The 25,430-nt window shown below is 33.9% G+C and overlaps 1 pseudogene across 1 annotated transcript; it reads left to right on the plus strand.

Moving 5' to 3' along the window:
* The first annotated feature begins 21,044 nt into the window (after positions 1–21,044).
* On the plus strand, positions 21,045–22,859 carry LOC120086255 (anthocyanidin 3-O-glucosyltransferase 2 pseudogene; annotated as a pseudogene). Its single transcript, XR_016531707.1, has one exon. The product of XR_016531707.1 is annotated as an anthocyanidin 3-O-glucosyltransferase 2 pseudogene (transcript).
* Positions 22,860–25,430: the final 2,571 nt, after the last annotated feature.

Genomic DNA, 25,430 nt, shown 5'->3' on the forward strand with positions numbered 1-25,430 from the left:
CGCTAGTACTGTCTCAAGCATCATACATTGACAAGATGCTTGCCAAGTTTTCGATGCAAAACTCCAAAAGGGGTTTACTCCCTTTCAAGCATGGAGTTACTTTGTCTAAGGAACAGTTTCCTAAGACACCTCAAAAGGTTGAGGAAATGAGATAGATCTCTTATGCATTGGCTGTTGGTAGCCTGATGTATTCAATGTTATATATTAGACATGACATCTGCTATGCAATGGGGGTAGTGAATAGATATCAGTCTAATCCAAGATTTGATCACTGGATCGCTATTAAGAATCGCCTCAAGTATCTTCAGAGAATGAGGACTACATGCTCGTGTATGATTCTAAGGATTTGATCCTTACATGATACACAGACTCTGATTTTCAAACTGATAAGGATTATAGGAAATTCACATTAGGATTAGTATTCACTCTTGACGGAGGAACAGTAGTTTAAAGAAGCACCAAACAGAGTTGCATTCCTGATTCCACTATGGAGGCTGAGTATGTGGCGGCTTGTGAAGGAATTTATGTGGCTCAAGAAGTTCCTGACTAATTTGAAAATAATTCCAGACATGTCTAGGCCCATCACCCTTTATTATGATAATAGTGGTGTTGTGGCTAATTCCCGATGGCCTAGAAGTCATAAGCATAGAAAGCACATAGAGCGAAAGTATCATATTATTCGAGAGATATTGCATCGAAGGTACATGATCGTCACGCAGATAGCTTTGGAGCACAACGTTTCTAATCCATTTACAAAGACCCTCATGACTAAGATGTTTGAGGGTCACCTGTAGAGTATGGGTCTACAGGACATGTCGCATTTAGTCTAAGGTAAGTGAAGATTTTGTATTGGGTGCGTATTATGCCCTAGTTTATTGTTTTGTGTCCTTTTATATTAATGTGACTTTTATGATGTACACCCCACTAGCTTTAGGACAAGTGGGAGATTATTTGAGGTTATACCCTAAATCTCGTGGGTCTTGTATATTGTAATTTTAATGTACGAATGATTTATTTATTTAGTAAAATATGAGATATTTTATTCAACATTTAGTAGCACTAACCCACAAAACCAATAAATTAACATCCAAGGTTATCTTCTGTAACTTAAACATGTATGTAGAGATATATAGCTGGATCATATTTAAGTGATGACCTAAATGGTTTGTAGTAGATGGATAAAGCTAGGCACCTTATCCTGGTGACACTATGAATACGACCCGCTTTTTAGATGTTACAATATTTGTAAAGTGCTACAAATGATCTTATCATGATCATTCCTATAGAGACATGTGAGTGAGTTTATTCTATACAAATGAGTTTATATAAGACCAGACCACAAAATGAATAATTTCATTATATAATGTTGTTAATAGTAAAGACATACATTTCACCAAGATGAGCATAAGTGATATGACCTGAATCCTAAGTGAGTTGGGAACTCTTGCCTATGAAGGCGGTCCTTTGATTTGTATGGGTGAGAGTGGCCAGATCGTCAACTCAATAAGCCTATCATTTTGAGGATTCATCTAATTGGGGTGCTGGGAACACAGCTACACAAGATGAAATTCACTCCTTCCTTAATGTCGGGGTAAGTAGATACATAGTGGCCAGATCGTAAGTGATATGACCTGATTGGGGTGACATGACCTGACAAAATTCACCAAGATGAGCATAAGTGACATGTTCTGAATCCTAAGTGAGTTGTGAACTCTTGCCTATGAAGGCGGTCCTTTGATTTGTATGGGTGAGAATGGCCAGATCGTCAACTCAATAAGCATATCATTTTGGGGATTCATCTGATTGGGGTGCTGGGAACACAGCTACACAAGACGAAATTCACTCCTTCCCTAATGTCGGGGTAAGTAGATAAATAGCTCTCTGATTTTGAAGCTTAAACAATGTGGCGCTACGCCCTCTCTTGGCCCGAGAGGGGTTTGATCATAGTTGGACTATGACTTATTGTTCATTAGAGAGATCAGTTGTACTTAAGGAGTTAGATATAACTATAGGGGCAAAATGGTAATTTTGGCCCAACTATACTTACGAGCAATTTGTGAAGGGTCATCGCACTGTTGACTAGTTATATCCAATCGATACAGAAATATATCTATAGTGCAAAGGATGCAGTTATCGGTCTTTAGTGGAATGACCAACAATTAATGGATGTTGAATAATTTAATTAAATGAGTTTAATTACTTATTCAAGTACCATTGGAGCTTTAGTCTATAGGTCCATAAGTTCTCCTCTGTAGCTGAAAAGGGATTATTAAGAATTAACTGTGGGTTAATTTGAATTGTTCAAATTAATTGAGGGAATTAATTATATGTGATATAATTAAAATAAAAATATTATATGTGTGATATAATTAATATAATATATTTGATATATTGTAATATAAAGTTGATTTTGAGAGAAATTAAGTAATTGAATATGGTTCAAATACTAATTAGATGGATAGAATTCATATAATTAAATTTAGTATAAATGTGATTTATATTAAATGTTATACATTATTGAGGTAAATAAAAACTATAGGTTATATTGTATTTGATGCAACAAAAAATAACTATAGGTTATATGTTATATATGATATAACATATGGTTTAATATATATTATATGATAAGTTAATTATCATATAAAAATATATAAAAATTTTATTATTATTCGTTAAATTAAATTTTGAATTTATTATTATTATTATTTTTTTTTTTTTTTGGGGGGGAGGGGTCCACGTTGAGAACTGTTTCTATATGATTTGATCGTGATTGTTCGTGACCATTTGGAGAGGAGGATTGTCGTGAAGAAGTTTTTCTTTAAGGGTGAGTTCAATTCCTAACCCTTTTTTCTTTAGTTCTCTTTTAAGCATGCTATAATCTTTTTTTAGTACGCATAATTTTGTTTTTCTATAAATTTTATTCTACAAAATTTGAATTGGGACGACCCCGCTTCTACAGTTCTACAGTGGATGTCACGGTTCCTTCAGGATTGTCCTTTGATTTGTATGGGTGAGAGTAACCAGTTCTCTAACTTAATAAGCCTACCATTTTGGGGACAAGACCAGGTGTGGAGATGGGAACATAATAATATAAGATGGAATTCACTTCTTCTCGTCTTCAGGGTATGTAAATGAGTGTTTCCTCAAGTGGTGTCTCTAGGACTTGAACAAAAGCTCTACCCTCTCATTGGCCCAAGGGGAGTTTCTGTTTATTTGTTGGACTATAAACAGACAGTTCATTAGAGAAGCACTGGTACTTAAGGAATCAGAGGTAACCCTAGGGTAAAACGGTAATTTGACCCAGTTGAAGTTACGAACGCTCATGAAAGACTAACTTGCTGCTATTGATCTATATTCGTGGATACAAAAATATATATGTAGTGAGTGAGTACAGCTGTAGATCTTTAGTGGAGTGTACTCACAGTTAACGAATATTAATTAATTTGGTTAATGAGTTTAGCCAATTAATCTCATATCATTTTAGCTTCTAATCTACAGGTCCATCAAGTCCCCTTGTTAGCTCACTAAAGGATATTAAAAAGGAATGATTTGAATTCTTCAAATCAATTTGAGGAAATTGTATATTAATATGATCAATATGTAATTTATTATGGATGTAATTTATAATTCAAATTAAGTTGGAAAAAAAAATATTTGAATGAGATTTAAACAATTAATTCAAGTGAATTAGATTCACAAAGAATTAATTAATAAATAGAGAGGTGTTGTACATAGACATACGATGTTTATGATAATTATATATATATATATATATGTTAAATTGGATTTAATGTATAAATAGTTATTTAATAATGTGTTAATTAATTAAATAAGTATTATTTAATTAATTGTGCACAAAGGAAAATTGGAAAAAGACTTGAAGATGGGGGTTGACCATTCTCTATATAAAGTTTTCCTTATGACCTTTTTGAAAAGAAGATTCATTGTGTAAATTTTTCCCTAAGCCACAAAAAGAAATTCTCTCTACTCTCCCAATGGTTTTTCCTCCTCACCCTCTTCCAATAGTTAGCTACCACCTATCCTTCTATTGGAATCCTTGAGAATAACAAGGCTATTTTCGTGGTCATATTCAAGATTGTTCGAGGAGATGTTCTTGTTCCCTAAGCCACAAAAAGAAATCCTTTCTACTCTCCCAATGGTTTTTCCTCCTCACCTTCTTCCAATAGTTGGATACCACCTATTCTTCTATTAGAATCCTTGAGAATAACAAGGCTATTTTCGTGGTCGTATTCAAGATTGTTCGAGGAGACGTTCGTGTTCAAGATCATTGGAGGAGTCGTTTGTTGGAATATCGAGAGTATTTTTTAGGATCTTGGGAATCTACAAAAGTGAGAATGGTTTTTTCCTTTCTGTAAAGTGTGTTATTTCACATGTTTATTCTACACATATTCTGTTTTAGTACACTAGTTTTGTTTATGTAAAAGTCGGTTTTGGGGATTCAAGGCATTCACACCCTTCTGCTCGAGATTTGAATCCTATCAATAGGCCCATCGCTTGGCAGGAGAGCAGCCATCGCCCAGTATCTGTGCACGCCCCTGACGCCCAGCTCGCAAGGTTGCTGACGAAGCGCACACCTTTTACTCGAGCTCCTGTGTGTGTGGTTTGCCGCCCACAAGAGGCCATCCAGTAGCATGTATGTGCCTAAAGTGTGAACCCCGAATCCTAATTTCTCTACTTGAGTATGTTCCCTACTAAGACTAGTGTGGTAAGTAGATTGATGTGGAAACTAGTATGTAATGGTAGAGAAAAGAGCAGAGATTTGAAGAAAAGAGAAAATTTAGAAGTTTAACTTTTGGGGAAAAACTTGGAAATTTGGCTGTGTATAGAAACTAGTGTGTTGATGCGTTGGAAGGGTTTTTGGTTATGGCATGCGACTGAAGAAGGAAAAATGGAGGTGATGCATTGGAAGGCAGCCCATGCGTCGAGCAGCCTCAACCAGCGCCCCTGCCATGCATCGAGTAACCTCAGCCAAGCGCCCCAGCCATGCGTCGAGTAGCCTCGGCCAGATGCCCCTGCCCATGCATCGAGCGCCTCGGCCAGATGCCCTGCCATGCATTGAGTGGCCATGCCCATGCATTGAGCACCATGCCGAGCGACCACGCCCATGCATCAAAGCACCCTGCGAAGCATCAATGTGTCGCGCGTAGCCCATGTGGCCGAACGAGCGAGCGATGGCCAGCCTATGCCGCACGCCCATGTGTCGAGTGGCCAGCCTATGCAGCACGCCCATGCGTCAAGCGCCTAGCCTGTGCAGCACGCCCATGCATTGGTGGCCAGCACCATGCGCCCATGCCAAGCAAGCCGTGCGATGCTACCTAGTGAGCCATGCGTCGAGGATGGACGATCACCCTATGCGTTGGTGATGGCTAGCTCTTGCGATGACTAAGTTGGATTGGTAGTAAGTGGCTTGCTATGCGTTGATTATAGGCTATGCATTGAGTATGAACTATGCGTTGAACATCCAAGAGTTGGACGTATATAAAGGATGAGATCACCTAGAAAATGTCATCAAACCATGTGTCTTCTTGGGAGGAAAGCCTTAAGCCTTAAGAATTTGAGGTGGTGGCATCAAATTGGAAGCTCATGTGTTGGCTACATAGGAGGAAGACACTTAGATTGCGCTGATCAAAATGATGTGTTGGTAGTTTGTGGAGGAAACACTTGGACATGCAGCCAAGTAGGTGGTGTCGACTTTGGAGAAGGTTTGGACACTTATAAATAGGGCCAAAAGAATTCATTTACATATCACAATTAAAAAGAGTGGGAGAGTTGATCAAACCTTGCGTTGGAGCCAAAATCTAAGCGTTGGTCATAGAATTTCAAAGAGGACGCATTGGACAGTGAAGTCTGGAAAGCGACATCAATTTGGGGTGAGGAGTTCTCCCAATTTACTCGTGCGTTTGGAGTGATTCTAAAGCTATCTGAAAGCTCTAGAAGTATAGTTTTCATGGTAGGGCTTCCGAAGGAAAATCTCAAAGGGATCGGGCTGAAAACTGAGAAGAAGACAGAAGGGTCAGGCTGTTAGATAAGCCTGGGCCAGTCTGGAAGATTTTGATATTTCGGCCAAACCACGACGATTTCTAAGCTCATATTTTAGGGTAAGCTTCCTGAGACATTTTAGAATATTCTTGTAGAAGGAAGTATCTCAATATAAGGTCTATAACTATGAGTAATCTAAGCTCAAAATTGAATCTGGATTTTAGGGGTGAAAAGGGAACCCAAGGTAGAAAAGGGAGCTACTAGAGTGAAAAGCTCCTAAGCAATCAAGGTGAGTGACTAAAACGTTTAACTAAAACATTTGCTTAAAATGTTTGATTACAATATTTTATAGAAAGCATGTTTTAAAGAAGATTATTCTCATGCCAGGTAGTTTTACAAAGTGATTCCAAACAAACCATGAGTTATGTTTTAAACGCATGCATGAGAAGTTATTGAAAAGCTATTTATATGTGTTAAAGATACCCAGCATGCGTTAATATCTTTAAAGCCATGTTTTCATATGTATTATACTTTACATGCTTTAAAGAGAAAGTCATTTATGACTATTTTTACTTAAAACGTGATACCGAAAGACGTTTGAGAAGGTATCCGCCCAACTAGATACTAAAGGACATTTGAGAAGGTATCTATTGGTACTGAAGAACGTTGGAGAAGGTACCAAACCAACCGGATACTGAAGGACGTTTGAGAAGGTATCCTAGTAGCTCGATACTGAAGGACATTTGAGAAGGTATCTGAGCAGAAATACCTAAGATATGACGGTACTTAGTATGGCCACGTACACGTAGGTAGATAGAGTCAAAGATTGAGCAAAAGGGTTCTCTCTTGACTAGCAGTTGTTGTTGGGATTGTTTTTACCCACAGTGGGGTTATTTTCAACTAAGAAACAGTTTTACTGTTTTATTATTAAAACAACTTTATATGTTTTATGCTTGGAAAATGTTTATACTATAGTACAAGTACTGTAGAAGCTTATATTTCAGTCAAACTCTTTATTAAGATTTTGCATGAGAATCAATTATCTTTCTTAAGTCACTCACTGGGTGCAAGCTCACCCCGTTTTCAAATATTTTCTTCCCCACCCCCCCCCCCCCCCCCCCCCTTTTCCCCCATAGGTAGCAGTCAAATCCTCTGAAGATAACTCTGCATCTGCTCTGCCACTAATGAATAAAGAGATTTGTAACCCATCTGTTTAGGTGGTTACTATTAATATTGTAAACATGTTATTGTTGTTCATATAGGGACTAAGGTTTTTGGGTTTTGGGACTTGTGAATCTAGTGTTGTAATGACTCTAAATATGTTATGTTTTTTAATTAATAAATTTTTGGCCTAAAGATATTCCGATGTATCTGAGTTATATATATTGGTATCAGAGTTATTTCACAAGAGTTATTAGGTGGTAAGTGTCAACAAAAGGGTTGATAACTGCTGCAGTCACGCCCTTTCCTAAGCTAAGAAGGTGGTTTCCTAAGCTAAGAAGGTGGTCTGGGGCAGGGTCTGACATGAAGGCACAATGTGCATGACACAACATCCATCCATAGTGTCAACATGCGCCATACAGCCATTGGTGTGTCTTTGGTACCGTTTGCCTAGTTTTGTCATAGTTTTGGGTTTTAATGTTGGTAAGCTAATGTTAAGACTCGTAAGCAATGTTATGGACATTAAATCACTAAGAGACATTAATAAGGATCTTAAAAATAATATAGGATTACTTGAATAAAAAAAGGAGAAAATGCCTTATAAAGCCAAGTTAACTAGGTCATTTAAGCTCAAGGTGAGCAAGTATTGTTAATCAACGGTTTCCTATTTATATGATAGGCAACACGGAGATTGGGAAGGGCTGTAGACCTCTGGGACTAGCTTAAGATAGTGAGAGACAATATTTTCCAAAAGAGTTTCTTAAAATATTTTCTATGCTTACATATGAATGAATTACTTCAAAAGCTTTAATGCATGATTTATGATTGAACAAATGTTTTATTGAGCGTGAGTTTTTAAGCTTGAGTCTACTTGAGGATTATGAATTCCAATGTTTTGAAGCATGAGTTGTATTAAAAAAAAAAAAAAAAAAAGCCATATGCTAGATTTTACTATGATGATTCAAATATGATGTTATTGATTCAAGCATTCATAATATTCATGAGTTTCTTTGTCGACATCTGTTTTAAATGCTATGTTTTATGAGAAATGTTGATTTACTATGCAAAGTATGTTTCATGTAATTTATGATTATACCGAAGGTAGTGAAAGTATTTGGGACCCTGATACTGAAGAAGACGAAGGTATCAAAGGAAAGTCTTCGAGACCCACTTTAGCACACATAAAGGCTTTCGGTCGTGTGTTAGGGTGCTATTAGCCATTGGGGCATCTCTAGATGCACGTATGATTATTATCAACGTTGTTGGTGATATAAAAATTCCATCTCAGCTAAGGACATCGACATTGGAAGTGTGAGCAAAAAGGACTCCACCCAACTAAAGTTTAAAAATACAAACTTTATGTGATTGTTTTATGAGAAATGTTGAATATATGAGCTATTTTCAGGGTTTTTCGAAGTCTTGTGGTAGATTTGATGTTGTATATTTATGAGCTTTCAATAAAGCATTTTTTAGCCTTGAAACAATAGAAGTATTTCCAGTTACTATTTGTTTGATACATCATCTAGTATATTTATGTTATAAATGCTTTTTTTTTTTAGTAGTCACTCACTGGGCATCCTAACTCACTTTTTCAAATGCATTTCCTCCCTAAGTAGCGGTCGAAGTCTTGAAGCCTAGCTTATAGCTACCAGTCTGCCACAAGATTTCTTAGGTCTTGGTCATGTCTTTGATATGTTTGAAGTTCATGCACATGCTAGTTGGGAAAGGGTAGAGTAACCCTAAGTCTGTAATTATGTTTTGAGGTTTGGTTGCACACTTTGGTTGTAAATATATGTAAAAAATGCGATGATGTGTTAGGCCTACTTTGAAATGAGAATTTTCTATGGTTACTCCACAAGTTTGAGCTGGGTTGAATGAACTATTACTTTTATACACTTGTCTCTCAGGTGTTCAGTAGGAGCAAGGAAATAAGTTACAGGTTCTAGTGGCAGTAGGTGTCGTAAGAGGGTTGGCTTTTATTGTCTTCAAATCTCTTTCAGGTTAAAAAGATAGTCTGGGAGGGGGTGTGAGACATATATATCAATTATAATCAATATCTTGTTGGGCGACAACAAACAAAAATTTACCAAGTGCATAATACTTGTGTTGATGACCAAAACTCGATGCAATGTCTGTTTCAACTCCTAGTAAGTGTCCAATAGAAGTTGGGATCGAATCATTAGCTCGAATCGATCATTAGCTATATGAGGTTCTGGGTCAACGTGTCGCCCTAAAATAATATTCTCGGCCTGTTGTTTTTGGCATCTACAACGAACACATCTCTAATCAATATCGACAACATTAAGTCTACATGCTTGTTGAACAATATCTTCTACACTTACGACACATCAGTTACAATTGAACCTATCTCTGGTAAATTATGTTGCACTGAATATTGTTGTACATTTTGAACAAAATTATTTTGTATGAAGAAAAAATTAATATAAAATAATATTCATACAACATAATTGTAAAAATAAATAAATAATAGAATTATGACTGTGCAATATAATAAATGCCATCAAGTGTAACACCCGGATCCTTACACCTTATGATCCGACTGCTACAACATGCATACTTAGACTTTTCTATCGTGAGATGAGTTTTGGTTGAAATTTCAAAGAACATATCTAAATTTTATTAATTAGATAGAAAAACTATATAGAAATTTATTTATCAAAACACCAGAATCCATAAAAAATTAGCGAGGTGGTACAAAATGCATATGTCTATAATAGTGAGTTTGATGGTTGGCCATTTGAGCGACGTCCAACTCTGCCATCTACGTTGTGTTCTTACCTACAAAGTCTGTAAAAATATAAGATGAGTACATAATATACCCAGTAAGTAGTTCTCACGTAGGGTAGTGACCAAATGCACAATCACAAGCAACATGTCATGAAAACATATGATTGGGACCGAAAACGTATAATAACATGTGGTGGTCGGTTATGCTTCCAACATAAATCTCTCCGCCCTGATAGAAAGATGAGGACCTAAGCGAAACTAACTCATCCGATGATTAGCGGGTCATGCAATCAGTAGGGCCAGAGTCATCCAACATCAACCATTAGCATAAACGTCATGCTTCCAACATAAATCTCTCCGCCCTGATAGGAAGATGAGGATCTAAGAGAAAACTAACCCATCTGATGATTAGCGGGTCATGCAGTCAGTAGGGCCAGAGTCGCATCCAACATCAACCATTAGCATAAACGTTATGCTTCCAACATAAATCTTTCTGCCCTGATAGGAAGATGAGGACTTAAGCGGAAACTAACCCATCTAATGATTAGCGGGTCATGCAGTCAGTAGGGCCAGAGTCGCATCGAACATCAACCATTAGCATAAACGTTATGCTTCCAACATAAATCTTTCCGCCCTGATAGGAAGATGAGGACTTAAGCGGAAACTAACCCATCTGACGATTAGCGGGTCATGCAGTCAGTAGGGTCAGAGTCGCATCCAACATCAACCATTAACATTACCATAAGATTAGAGTGGAAGCATAACTTACACCTAATTAAAACTTGGTTTTAACGTAATCATGAACAAACATAATGCATGGGTCCCTTGTAGAGAAACGTGTTCTAAACATGTAATGCAATATAACAATTAACATAACCATGCAACATAATAAAGGTACACTACCATAGAACATTTAAAGAGAGGGTGAGATAAACTACTTACCTTGACTGTGATCTAGTTATTCCTTATTATTCTTTATGATTTTATCAGCAGAGTTTTCCTTTTTTAAATCAAAAGAAGAAATTTGGGCAGCACTTTACCCGAGCTTTTCTCTTTTAATCTCACAGAACTTCCTCATTCACACTTACTTTTTCACACGATTCTTTGTTACTGAGATTTGTTTGAGAATGGATTAAATCTTCGGCAAAGGGTCCTATTTATAGTAGTTTTCAGCTCTTCTCAGTGTGACAAATCATCGTACAGGTGGCTTCTTTAAAATTACTTATGGTTTATGGATTCCTCTCAATAAGACACATAATTTTGGCTAACGTTTGCCCTTACGTCATCATTCTTTGTTTGTATTCAATTTTAGGGTTTTTCCATGTATAATCTATAAGATCGTGGCCAAATTCAACGCATAATTCGCGCTTCTGTCCAAATCTCACTCACTCTGCTCTTAAAATCTTGCTCTCGCCCGTTTTCTCGCTAGGAATTTACTCTATCCAGCTTTTTTGCTGGAAATCCCGCTCTCTCCACTCTCGCTCTCAAATTTTCTCTTTCGTCTCACTCTCTCCAGCTTTCTCGCTCCCACTCCCGCTCCCGCTCTCGCTCTCGCTCCCGCTCTTTCCTACTGTCTCGCTAAGAATAGCTCTCTTTACTCTCGCTCTCTCCAACTTCCTTGCTACAATTCTCGCTCTCTCTAATTTTCCTTCAATCTCGCTCTCTCCAGAGATCTCGCTCTCTCTACTCTCGCCAACCTCAATCTCGCTAGCATCGCTCGCTGCGTTTCTCGCTCTCCAATTCTTCCTTCGATCGCGCAGCTCTCTTCTCAGAATCTCGTTTTCTCCAGTTTTCTCGCTGGTGTGGCTCTCGCTCTCTTCCACTTTCTCGCTCCTGCTCACTCCCTTATTCATTATCTAGGATAATGAATAAATTTCTAATTTCCAATTTATTTATTTATTTATTTATTTATTTATTATTATTATTTTCCTTCTAAATTTCCACCCCTTTAAATAAAATTTCGTCCTACTTATTATTTGATATTTAATTTCCTGTATGCGTACAAATCTGGGTCGTTACATCAAGTATGATATATCTTCTTATAATTGAGTCGTAGCAGGTAATACAACTGACCCATCTACTACATCTCTTTTTGCACAACGATCACGAAGTGCCCACCACAATGATATGTAGTCGGCATGAAGTCGTCACCAGTCTTTTTCATGCTTATCTCTTAAATCAATCTGTTGCAGTTAACTGTTTGTATAACATATTGAAGGCACCATTTGTCGTCGTCTAAATTCTCTTAACACTCAGTTTGGGTGATGCCACTCTACGATATTACAGCATATAAGACAGCTCATCATCAACCAATTATTTTGACTATTGTGATAGTAATTAGACAATAATGTTTCTAAAATTTTATAAATCAATAATTGATATTATATAATTTTTTGATACAATGTTAGTCTAATCAAAGATGTGATTGGTAACATTTTAACTCATTTAAAAACCTCATTTATACATTCAGCTACATTTTTGTCATCATCCACCTAATGTGGTACCCATTGTCATGTGACTGTGTCCATTTGTCTAAATCTATATTAGAAAAATATTCAAGACACTCGGGGTTCAATCACTTTAACTGTTTCATACATCTGATGAATTTGCGTCTTTGGTGTTGATTTTCAGCCTTCTATAGCAAAATTTTCAGTTCATTTGATTTGTATTTCATATTGAAATTACTAGCGACGTGGCATAGACAATAACGATATTATGCTCTAGGTTCACTCCAATCAATTTCATCATTGTTAACTGCTACGAGAATGCCCCAATGTCTATCAGAACTTAAGCATATATCATCTCATTGAGTAACGTGTTCTCACAATGCAAATAGAAATCATGACCACTTAGGCAGACTCTATGATTCAACAATAGCAAAAGTATATGGAAATATATGCCCATTTGAGTCATTAGATAAAGCTGTCAACAAATTCCCTCTATACTTGCCATAAAGATGAATTTCATCTATTTGGATCAATGATCTCTAATATTTGAAACCTTATATTGCAGAACCAAATGACCAGAAAATTCGTCAAAAAATAGTCTTATTTGACACATCGGACAAATAAAATGTCCATCCACTTATGTTCCAGGACTATACTGCATAACAACACTCAATCAATATTACAGCTCTACATATGATTTCTCCCAATCATCAAACCAATCATTTTCTTTTCGCTTGCCACACACGTCCATAATTGACATTATATCTATATTATTTTTCAATTTTTTCTTAAAGTACCGCCACATAAACGTCATGATGAACTCGAACAATATTTTGAATTTTCGTACTCATATAGTTAGAATCATGCTGTAAGTGATCCGTGTCAATTCTAGTACAAAGACAAGTGTTCCCATTTCAAGTCTAGTGATTTCAAAAAGTCATTAAATTTTACACCGAAAAGCACGTAACCTCCAATTACAGCTCTTCTTCCACAATTTGCATTCCAAATACGACATACATTGGTAAGATTCTACCACAAAAATTTAATAGTGTTGTGTCACACAGTATTTTTTTTACAACCATTTGTAAATCTTTTTTGGTGTCAAATAACATTCATTACTTTATTAGACTCGAGCTTTCTACAAATCTTTCCCTGCCAATCTTGACCCATCTTCAATAATTGAATTAGTAATTTTCTAATCTATTTGTATGAATTTCTCTTAAGTTACCAACTCATTTTCATTTGGTGCATTTGAATCTTCAAATAATTCATCCCTATACCTTAATATCGATTTCCCACCATTTACAACTTCAAGAATGATTAAATCCTTAGGACACACAGACATTTTAACCAGCTTGTTCACAATTGTCCAAAATTAAGACAATAATAAATTCAATAAATTTTTTATTCACATTATTTACTTAACATCTCAATATCACTCCAAAATTTATATATATATATATATACACCCTAGAAGCTCAATTCAACATCCGTACAAATAAAAATAATAATAAAAAAACATTCACACTAGTTTAGTAACAACCCAATACCAATCCAAATCCAAATCCAAAAGAATAAATCCTAACCGTCCAATCCAACTATCCGTCCAAATAAAGAAAAAGTCCAAAATTCAAACGGAAATGGGAGGAAAATAGCAAAATTAGGAGTACCTTTTTTATTTTTGTAGAAATAAAAAACGAAAATAATAAGATTTTTAACATGCTACACACATGACATACATTTATCTAATCTCAAAATTACCTTTCGTGTGGTTGATTAATAGTTTTTTCAAATATTGTATAATTGTTATATCATGTATAAATTCTCAATAGAAATACAATGTAAATGGAATCGTCTATTATGAGACTGTATATCAATTTTCAATAGAAATACAGTGTAAATCAAGCCGTCGATTATGAAACTTCAACCTAACGGATTTAAAAGATAAAGGTGCCGAATTTTTCCCCGTTTTAAAATTTGAATTGGTGGTTTCTTATCTTTTCTGAATTGATTTAACCACTTTTTGAAAATATTCATAATTAATCAATCTTTAATTTATATATCTTTAGATTTTACATTATTTTATTGGTCTTTTATTATTTTAAATTCATATTAAAAAAATTTATCCTGATTAGATCTTACTTAATATTTTAACATATTATCATCTAACAAACTATAAATTTTATTTAAATTTTATCATTTTTTTTATTTTTTAATTACCTTTTATATATTATCATCTTATTATATTATTATACTATTAATTTGTCCTTTTGACGAACAAATAAGTATTCACTTTTGCAATTTTGCTTTTTTACGATGTCTCTACAATGAGTTAGGCTTCTTTTGTAGGTTTTATGATTGATAGAATTATAAATACAGTGTAATTGTTGAAGCTTAAATAAAAATGAAATTATGAATACAATATAATTATAAATATACGAGCTCCCTTCATCATTTTTCTCCTTTGAATTATATTTGAATTTATATTTTATTATCAAATTAGATTTTATCTAAATACTTATCGAATTAATCACACTAAACAAAAACTTATTGATATTTCTTTCCAATTTATATGTGAACTTATCTCTTATTATCAAATTTGATTTTATCTAACTAATTTTCAATTTGTTTAAATATTTGTTATAAATTCAACCGTATCTAAATATTTTTTTCATTATTTTATACATATTGTTATCAAATTAATTTTATTTATTTATTTATTTTTTGTATATTTTCGATGTTTTCAATTTTTCATATACAAACACGTAAAAATGGCTTGTTGTACAAAAAAAGAAACATATAAATGGGAATTAAACTTAAAATGTTTGAAACGTGTGTATATATATTGTTCAGTTTATTATTAATACTAATATTATCATCATCATTATTATTATCATTATCAATATTATTACTATTAAAATAAGATAACGAAGAAAACCCTAAATCTCATCTTCTTCATCTTCATTACTTAGCTGCCCTCCAAAATTTCTTTTTCTCTTTATCAATCTCATGTTTGCGAACTCTTTATCAATCTCATGTTTGCGATCGTTGGTTCAGCAACCCTTTCTTGAATTCCATCGTCTTGGCTACATTTTGCCGCCACCCTCGCAAGGTCGCTGATTTTTTTGGCTCGTATATATGTTTCCTACTTTTGTTTCTATTTTGAATATCGCTTTCAACAATGATGTTCTGGGATTGATAGTGTTTAAAGCTGGCTTTCAAGATCCCATGAGCAAAATGGTCACATGAAATGAAGACGATGAAACTTTCTATAGTTTGGTGTCAAATGCAATCATATTTCCAATAGTCACATCATCCTGAAGTTGCAATTCCTTCAAATACTCAGTTGTCAATAACAATTTCACTGATACAATCAACTTTGCTCTTCCTCTCCTTGAAAGAGGTTCATCGTTGTGGATATCCATAAGTTTATAATGACCCACCGCTTTGTCATCATCCTCCTTCGCATACACGCATTCTATAGGCAGTCGGAAGTGTTAAGGATCATATTAGGTGATTTTTAATTTTTGCTTATGGAATGTTTTAGATGCTATGTATTTGTTGTTCTAAAATGTTTAGGTAAAATTTAGTGATGTTCGAGTTGTTTTTTAAGCAAGGTATCTTTGCATTCTCGTTTGTACTTAATTTTGTTATTTTAGGGTAGTTTTATCATTTACTAATTAGTATTTTCTATTATATAAATTCTTTTTGCTATTTTTATAATTTTGAAACCTTTTTTGCTATTTTTCTAAATGTAACTTTAAAATTTGTCACTTCTCTTGTGAGCCCAAAATCAAATCAGTCCAATTTTTTTTTTGGACTAGCTTGTGAAGTCATAATTGTAAAGTCATAGTAAAAACACTAAAATGTTAAAGAAACCACTAAAATGTTAAAGAAACCACAAGAAAACCTAAATCAAAGTTATAGCAATGTATGAAGTAACAATCCAAAAAACGTTAAAATAATATTAAAAAAAATAGCATATACAACTAATTTATTAAGAATGTGAGAAATATACAGCTGATTTATTAAAAACGTATGTATACAAATTATGAAAAACAATATAGAGATTTGAATAAAATATATGGATAAAAGAAGTTTTAATAATATTTGGATATTTCAAATATAAATTTAGTAGAAAAATCTAATCTAAAATAATAATAAAATATAGAGATTATGTTAACTACATAGCAAAATTAGAAGGGCAATTGTCTTAGACAAATATCAACAATTACTCTGTATATATACATCGGCCCTATTTTCTATTTTGGAATTACCTGTATTTGTAGTTTCATCAACAACAACATCTACGAGCAAGACAATGGCAAATTAGGAATTGTCACATGAGTTGCCATAATTCTTATTCCTAGATAGTTTTGCCATTTTTCAGAATGAAACTTTAAATTCCGCCCTACACTCCCATTTCTTTTTTTTTTTTTTTTAACAAAAGAGTCCAAAACATTCTAACATCAAACCATAAATCAGTCCTTGTTTTAAAAAAAAAAAAATTCAAATAAACAGTCAAAAATCATACCAAATTAGGCAAAAAAAAAAAAACAATATAGAATCGAAAATCCAAACAAGAACCCAGTAACTAATAGATAACAAGAGACAACATAGATCAGTCAATAAAGAAAATATCAAACAAAAACTAACAAAAATTCGAAACAATTTACAAAACTATGAAATATCTCATAAAAAATATAGAAAAAAAAAACACTCTACATCTATTCATCTATATACATCAAAAAACACATTTTAGATCTAGATCTAGATCTAGAAACATATTGTCATTAACTATTAAAATAACATGATCTAGATCTAGAAATTTATTGTCATTAACTATTAAAATAACATAATTAAAAAAAATCCACAAATCACTTTCTTAACAAGAATATTCATCACAAATCACAACATTTAATAATTAATCCAAAAGAACAGCAAAGCAATGATATCAATTATATCCCATTAAATTATGGGGAAAAAAATTGTTACGAAACATATTTATATTATATTAGTCTTTGACTCTTATCCTTCCATAAGAGTTAAATAATGTTATTAATTAAGTAGTCATATAATGTTATTTTAAAATTAATCCTGTAGGCAGTCTAGAGTGTTGGATCAAAAGTCAACAAACTTAAATGTTTATTATAGATTTAATCTAGCAAGCATGGTAGTTAGTCATTTCAATGATATTGCATCGATTATTAACTATGGATAATCTAGTCGTCAATTTTTTACATAATGACCATGATTTTCCTCCCACATTTTTACGAATTTTTAACGTAATAACAATTTTGAAATATTTATGAAAATTCAAAATAAATAGCATATCTTTTAAATGAATATGAATATTTTTAAAATATGCGTACTTTTGTCTCTTATATTTTGAAAGATTCAAATTTAGTACCTCTTAATAAACCTTAATTTTAGTTTTGTTGTAAATATTATCAAATTTAATTTTTCATTAACATGTGAATATTTCTGAGTTAAACATCGGCATGAAATGAATTGATATTTTCATCACATCATTAAAAATCCACAAAAAAAAAGCAACAAAATGTCTCTGACATAAATATAATATAAATAACATACCTATTAACTTGTTTAAAAGTCATAAAATGTTTACCTACGGATTTAAACTTATTTTTTATTTTTTTATTTTAATTTTTTTTAAAAAAAATACTCATCAAAATTTACATAAATTTTTTTTAGTACAACACAAAATGGAAGATCAAACTTTCAACCCATAGAAGGAAGATTATTGTTAATATTTATAGGTCTATTGGGTTGTTAAGTTTTTGTTGGCCTGATTTTATGGGTTGTTGAGGATTTATTGTATCTATCTTTGGGTATTCCTCTGTATATAAAAATCCTTGTATTTTACTTGTTATGTACACAAATAGAAATACATAATACAATATTATTTCACTTGGTATCAGAGTTCAACATTAGGGTCTAACATCGTAGTTCATGCACTGCCAGTACCCATCATGGTTCATCTGTTTTCTGTTTAAATATTCCGCCAGTAGCGTCGGTTCTCCATCCGGGCGTCCAATCCGCCAGTAGCATTTGTCCTTTGTTCAGGCGTCTGATTTGTTCTCCCTTCGTTCAAGCGTCAATCCCTCCGTCCGTTCGAGCGTCAATTCCATTTTATCGGTTCAAGCATTCGTTTTCTTCATTCTCTGCTCATTCGTGCGTGCGCTTCTTGGTTCATGAGGATTCGACTCCAGATCTAAGCAGTTGCCTACTTATTCATCCACAACATCATTTCAAATTTCAAATTTCCAGATTTCATAACTTTAATTCTAGTATTCAACTAGCTAAGCTTCCTTTAACGAATTTGTTCATAATCATCATAACTTTCACTTACCTTAGAACTTGAATTACTTCCTTTGGGTTGATTGGAATCCTCCAATTTTTCTTGAAGCTTGCCGAGAACTCTCTCACTTTCAAAATCTTCATATGGTATTCCAACTTAATTTTCCTTTTTCATCATGTTAATTTATACTTAGTCTTGCATGATATTTCACCTTAATTAAATGTCACCTGGCACACTTATCTTCCAACTGGTATCTCTAAGACTGTCACCTGGCTTACTTACCAGTTAATTAAGTTGAACACCTCAACTTAACTTCACCACATGGCCTTGCTGCCACTTAAGCCTTTTCCTAGTTAGCGCATACTTCTACTCATCGTCATATCCTTCAATACATGATCCTTTACCGCCTCGTTTGTCTACTTAGCCTTAATGTTAGTAGACGAGGTTGGTCGCATATTTTCCTCATTCCGCATTGTTGTACTTAGAAATAACATCCCCTCCAAGAATTTCTGGCCGTATAGTTCAACAGAACTAACCATATGGCGCCTCATAGCTCCAACGTATGGAGTCCTCTATTTTCTCAAAGTTTTTAACTTCTTTCCATCTCGCCCAAGAGCTCAATATACCACACTTAGCATATTTTTCCTGCCCTTTTCCAGCTTGCAACCCTCAAACTATATGCATCGACTACTCTTACAACTTGAGAGCATATACTTCTAACATTTAGAAAATTTTCCTTCTCTTAAACATTACAAACACATCATTCATTAAATATACTTAGCTTACTCTTGCATTAATGGTAATACACATATTTAACACATAATTAAGGGAACTTAAAATCAATTCACTAGTAAAACAAGTTCAAGGGTTTACATTATCTCGGGTGAAATATACGTCTGATCTTTTAGCGCGTTCTGGTATTACCGATACTATTACTGCACCAACTTTGTTAGACTCCAATGTTTTCCTGACTTCTTTTAATGGTGTTCCGCTCGAGGACCCCACTCTGTATAGGCAACTTGTTGGCAGTCTCATCTACTTAATCAAGACCCATTTAGACATTTCCTATGTGGTCCATGTGATCAGTCAATTCATGTCTGTTCCTTGTACTATTCATTTCACTGTTGTTCTTCATATTCTACGATATGTGGGTACCCTAGGATTTCACTGTTGTTCTTCATATTCTACGATATGTTAAGGGTACCCTAGGATATGGTCTTCAGTTCTCTTCTCGGTCCTCCTTGATTCTCTCTGGCTATATTGATGCTAACTGGACCGGTTGATTCTCTCATCTCCTAATGGAGTAAGAAACAAACTGTTGTTTCTCTTTCCAACACAGAGTCAAAATATCAAGCACTTGCTGATGCCACTTCCAAAATCTTATGGCATCATTGGCTTCTAGCTGACATGGGGACTCCCTAAGCCACTGCTAATATTCTTTATTGTGACAACCGTAGTGCTATTCAGATTGCTCATAATGATGTTTTCCATGAACAATATAAAGCATATTGAGAATGACTGTCATTTTGTTCATCATCATCTTCAAAACTCCACCCTACTCCTTTAAGCCACCTCTATGGTCGAGCAACCGGCTGACATCTTCACTAAAGCACTCTCCCCTGCAAGCTTTGGTTAGTTATTTTTCAAATTCAAGTTGGTCTCTACTTTCCCACCTTTAGTTTAAGGGAGGATGTTAATATTTATGGGTCAGTTGGGTTGTTACTTTTTTGTATTTTACCTGTTATGTACACAAATAGAAATACATAATATGGTATTATTTCAACTATTATGTTAATTACCATTGAATTAAGCTCATATTGGCAAAAATTTACGTAAAACTAAGAACTCTATATTTCCATCCAAATTTTAAACCTTACGTTTAGTTTTGAGTATTCATGCTTTCCAAAAAAAAAAAAAAAAAAAACACAATTTAGATTACTGGATTGGATTCCAAAAGAAATGATTTTTCAAACTAAAATTTTAATGTATTGTATTGGTTTTTAAATATTAAATCTATTTTTTATTTTTTAAATAATACTCTATTCAACTTTTTCATAGATTTTATAAGATTAAAACAAATTTCAAATAATATTTAGTTATGACAAAATGGTTTTTAAACAAAAACTAAATATCTTTTTACCTACTTTAGTGTTTTTTTTAGGCTATTTACCTTAAATTAAAATTACAAGATTTGATGACTTTTATCTTACTATTTTTAATCTTTAATTTTTTCATAGAATCCTCTTTTGTCATTCTCTTCTAATAGTTAATAACAAAAAAATTTACTTAATGCTTTACTATATAAAATAATATTTTGCGGAAAATTATAATATGAAAATGTTAAAACAAAAAAAGCTACATTTTTTTAACTCTTAAAAGTTTTATGGTAACCCAAACAAAAAATAGATAATGATTTATTTATTAAGTACATAAAAATCGTTATATTTTAAATTAGTTTTAAGATCGCGTGCTTAAGCACGTGTTTCTTTAATTAGTAAAATAATAAGGGGCATTTTTAATTTCTTTTTATAAACTGCTATAAATTAAATCCATCTTCCCCGACTATACAGTGGTACTGTGGTCAACGTACTGAAAATGAAGAAAGTGGAGCTGATCTTCATCCCCACGCCGATCATCGGCCACCTCACCGCCGCCGTCCAATGTGCCGACCTTCTCGTAAATCGACACCCTTTTCTCTCCATCACTATTTTCATCTTCAAAGTTCCTTTCCCCACCAGATCCGCCGATCAAATCCAATCTCTTTGTTCCTCGGCCACCACCGATCGCCTCCGATTCATCACTCTCCCGGAGCAACCCATTCCAGAAGACGCCAAAAAAACCACCATCCTCAAACCCCTCGTTGAATCCCAGAAACAAAATGTCGCCGACGCCGTCGCCAATCTCACCGCCGCGCCGGACTCCCCTACGCTCGCCGGCTTCATCATCGACATGTTCTGCATACCCATGGTGGATGTCGCCAAACAATTTTCCGTTCCCGCTTACCTCTTCTACACTTCCAGCGCTTCCTTCCTCGCCCTCCTCTTCCATCTCCAAGAACTCTACGACGGCGAATTCAATCACGACATGGACAAATTGCTGAACTCTGCAACAGAATTCACCGTCCCGGGTTTCAAAAATCCGATTCCGAGGAAACTGATTTACACCATGTTTTTCGATAAAGAAACGACCGAATGGGCGCACAGTCTCACTTGCAAGTTCAGAGAAGTAAGTGGGTTTCTGGTCAACACATTTTCTGAGCTCGAATCCGGTCCGATTAACTGGTTTGCCAATCAGAACCTCCCGCCGTTGTACACCGTCGGACCCATTTTGAATCTGAAGAAAAAGAAAACCCAAATCGAAGAAACCGAGCAGGAGGCGATTTTGAAGTGGTTAGACGAGCAGCCGCTATCGTCAGTGTTGTTCCTCTGTTTCGGATCATTGGGGACCTTCAATGAATCTCAAACCAAAGAAATCGCAGATGCCTTAGAGCGAACCGGAGTGCGATTCATCTGGTCCATACGGCAGGATCCGCCGGAGAGCGTTCTGCCGGAGGGGTTTATTAATCGGACGGCCGGAATCGGAAAAGTGATGGGGTGGGCTCCGCAGGCGGAGATATTGGAACATCCGGCGACGGGAGGGTTTGTGTCGCACTGTGGGTGGAATTCGGTGCTGGAGAGTTTGTGGAACGGTGTGACGCTGGCGACGTGGCCGATGTACGCGGAGCAACAGTTGAATGCGTTTGAGATGGCAGTAGAGCTGGGAGTGGCGGTGGAGGTTTCGTTGGATTATAGTATGGTGGCGGAGGAGGCAACGGCGGCGACGGTGTGGTTGACGTCGGAGAAAATTGAGGCGGGGATTAGAAAGTTAATGGAAGATTCAGAGGAGATTAAGAAGGCGGTGATGATTAAGAGTGAAGAAAGTAAGAAGGCAATAATGGAGGGTGGATCTTCTTTTAACGATATTGACCGTTTTATTAATCGTGCGGTCCATAATATTCACACGCACTGATTTTTAATTTACTTCTTTGATTTTAAATTTTAAACTTAGGACTTATTTATCCGAAACTTAAGAAACTAGATAACATGAACGTTCGTGCAGTGAAAATTTTATTGCAGCTTTGTTTTTAAAATTATTTTTAAATGTATCTTTTTATTCAAATAATATTAAGTAATTGATAAGTATGTGATTCTTCTGATGTATTTTTGTTTATACAAATTAAATTGTGGTCTAAATAAAAATTAAAAAAAAAAGTCTAAGAATAGAATTCAATGTAACAATTTAATTTTAAAAATAAAATGAATTCAAAAGAAGTTAAACAGTTAATATATCATCAATCAACTAATTGAACACAAAAATAAAACACAATTATTTGCTTCACTTAACAAATGAGTTTCTTTACGAATGCATTAAATAGGTCATGTGTATGTTATAATGGACTATTTGTTTATTATTTTTTAGGTAATGGACTATTTATTTTTCTAGTTTAAAAATTTGAAAAGGTTAATAAATATACTTCAAAAATTTTATGACTAAAAAATAAGAACTTCTGTATATATTTGTATAAAAAAAGTATAAAAATATTTTTAAAAATTGCAATTTATTAAATATTTTCAAAAAAAAAACTAGACAACAATAAGAATGGTATGTTATCAAATTAAAAAAATGGAATACGGCTATCTAAATTATAAAATAAAACGGGTTAATTGGAAAAATGGGGTAGTCTTAGAAGTTAATTAGGGTAAAGGAAAGGTTTTCAAACTATTTAAGAAAAATGGGGTGAAATCTTGTCTATATTAGAATGTGTCAACTGCAATTTTTTAATGATTTGTTGATCAGTCCAAATTGAATGCGTTGTTTAAAGAGACAAGTTCAGTTCATTAAATAAAAATAATTAAATTGAATGTGTCTCTTGAAGAGATGCATTCATTAAATTAAAAAAAATTATATTCGATTGCCTTTGATGTAGAAAATAGGAAGGAGATGAAAAAAAAAAGTGGTTGTCAGATGGTAGGAGAAAATGGATGAAGAAGATGAAGGAATTAAGGAAAAAATGGACAAAATTTAAGGAGGAATTGAAATGGAAAAAGATAAAAAATTCTATCACGATCAATGAGGTCTGGGGGTGCCCTGCAAACCTTGTAAACAGACGTTTGAATAAATCTGCTCAATAGATGCATTCAAACCGATTTGACATTGCACAATTAATATTTTTTTTATTTATTTAATCAATTGAATGATATTTTTTTTATTAATATTTAATCAATATATTATTACAATATTTTAAAATGTGTCTGTTTAATGGACATATTTCAATAAAGATAAAATTTCAACCCTTTTTTCTAAATAGTTTGAAAACAACAACTCAGATAGAAACATAAATAAGGATTTTCATTGGAAAGGAAGGTGACATTGGGGATTGAGTTATTGGGGAGCGGAGTGAGGGAAAAGAGTGGTATTCAAGCATAGAGGATTATTATTATTATTATTATTTATATTTAAATTTCGAAATGTGGAGAATTAGAAAGAAATTGGGGAGTGTGAGATAAACAGTGAATGGTAGGCTAATAAAGAAAAATAGGGTTGCACGTGATAGTTTTTTTTTTTTTTTTTTAAATGATTTTTAAATATTTTTTTTGTAATAAAAGAAACACATGAGATTGGGTGCAGCTTCATTGTCGGTTTAAAGAAGATTTTTTAAAGTTCGGAAAAATTAAATAGTTGATGAGAAGAAGATGGCTTTTTCATCCTTAGTATCAAATTAATTAATTAACTAATTAATGTTTTGTTCATAACACGCTCGATTTAGTTTACCAATATTTTGAGTATTGTGAAGTGTCCATTGCATACATCTCAGAATAACGACTGCATTTTAAATCACTTAAATTAGAGCATAAACGAACAAGATATAACCAAAAACAAGTGTAATGGAAAAATACTTTTTATGATGTGGTAGCCAAATTATCAATCTGGGCTCAATTAGAAGGGAGATGTAGTATGGAGTAATGAATGAGTGACACAGCTTTTAATTTTTGTTGGGTTTTAAAAGAAAATAATTTTTTTAAAAAAATATTATTATATGTATTATGTTTGTGTCTAACCTAGGGATTTTATTAAAAAAAATATAGTATTTTTTCAAACTATGGACAAAAATAAGGTATATGAGAAAGTATTTTTAAAAATAGATGGGTACTGAAATTATTGACAAAAGTATGGTAGTGAAATCGTGTACGGGATACATGATTGTCATGTGGCAAAATCGTGTACGGGGTACACGATTAACATTTAATCCAGTCAGTACCACGTTGGCTGACTTGGTTGACCGGTTACATGGAGACTCGTAGACCGGGTCCACGATTTGGTTTTTTGTTTTTTTTTTAAATAGATTGACTAATTATTATTTTTTAATTGGAGATGTACAACAATATTAAGACTTTAGAAACGAGTCCACAAATTCCTTCATTGTTAAACTTAATTATATCTTTAATCTACAATAAAAATATAATTATTTTGCACTCATATTTAAAAAAAAAAAAAAATGTAATGATATTAAAGAAGATTTACAATTAGTTCTTTAATTTATAATTTGAAAATAAGAGTTTACATGAAATTTAAAAAAGACCCCCTGGCCCTTACCCCTCATGGGGTTGTCTTCGTGTCCCTCTAAATTAGGTTCACCCCGCCATTTTGTCGTCTACGATGAATATGTCTTCGATCGGTGTCAACAACATTGAGTCGTCTTGTTTGTTAAATAA

This window comes from Benincasa hispida, chromosome 9 (assembly GCF_027475165.1).
Source record: "Benincasa hispida cultivar pf3 chromosome 9, pf3_genome.v1.1, whole genome shotgun sequence".
Taxonomy (NCBI): domain Eukaryota; kingdom Viridiplantae; phylum Streptophyta; class Magnoliopsida; order Cucurbitales; family Cucurbitaceae; genus Benincasa; species Benincasa hispida.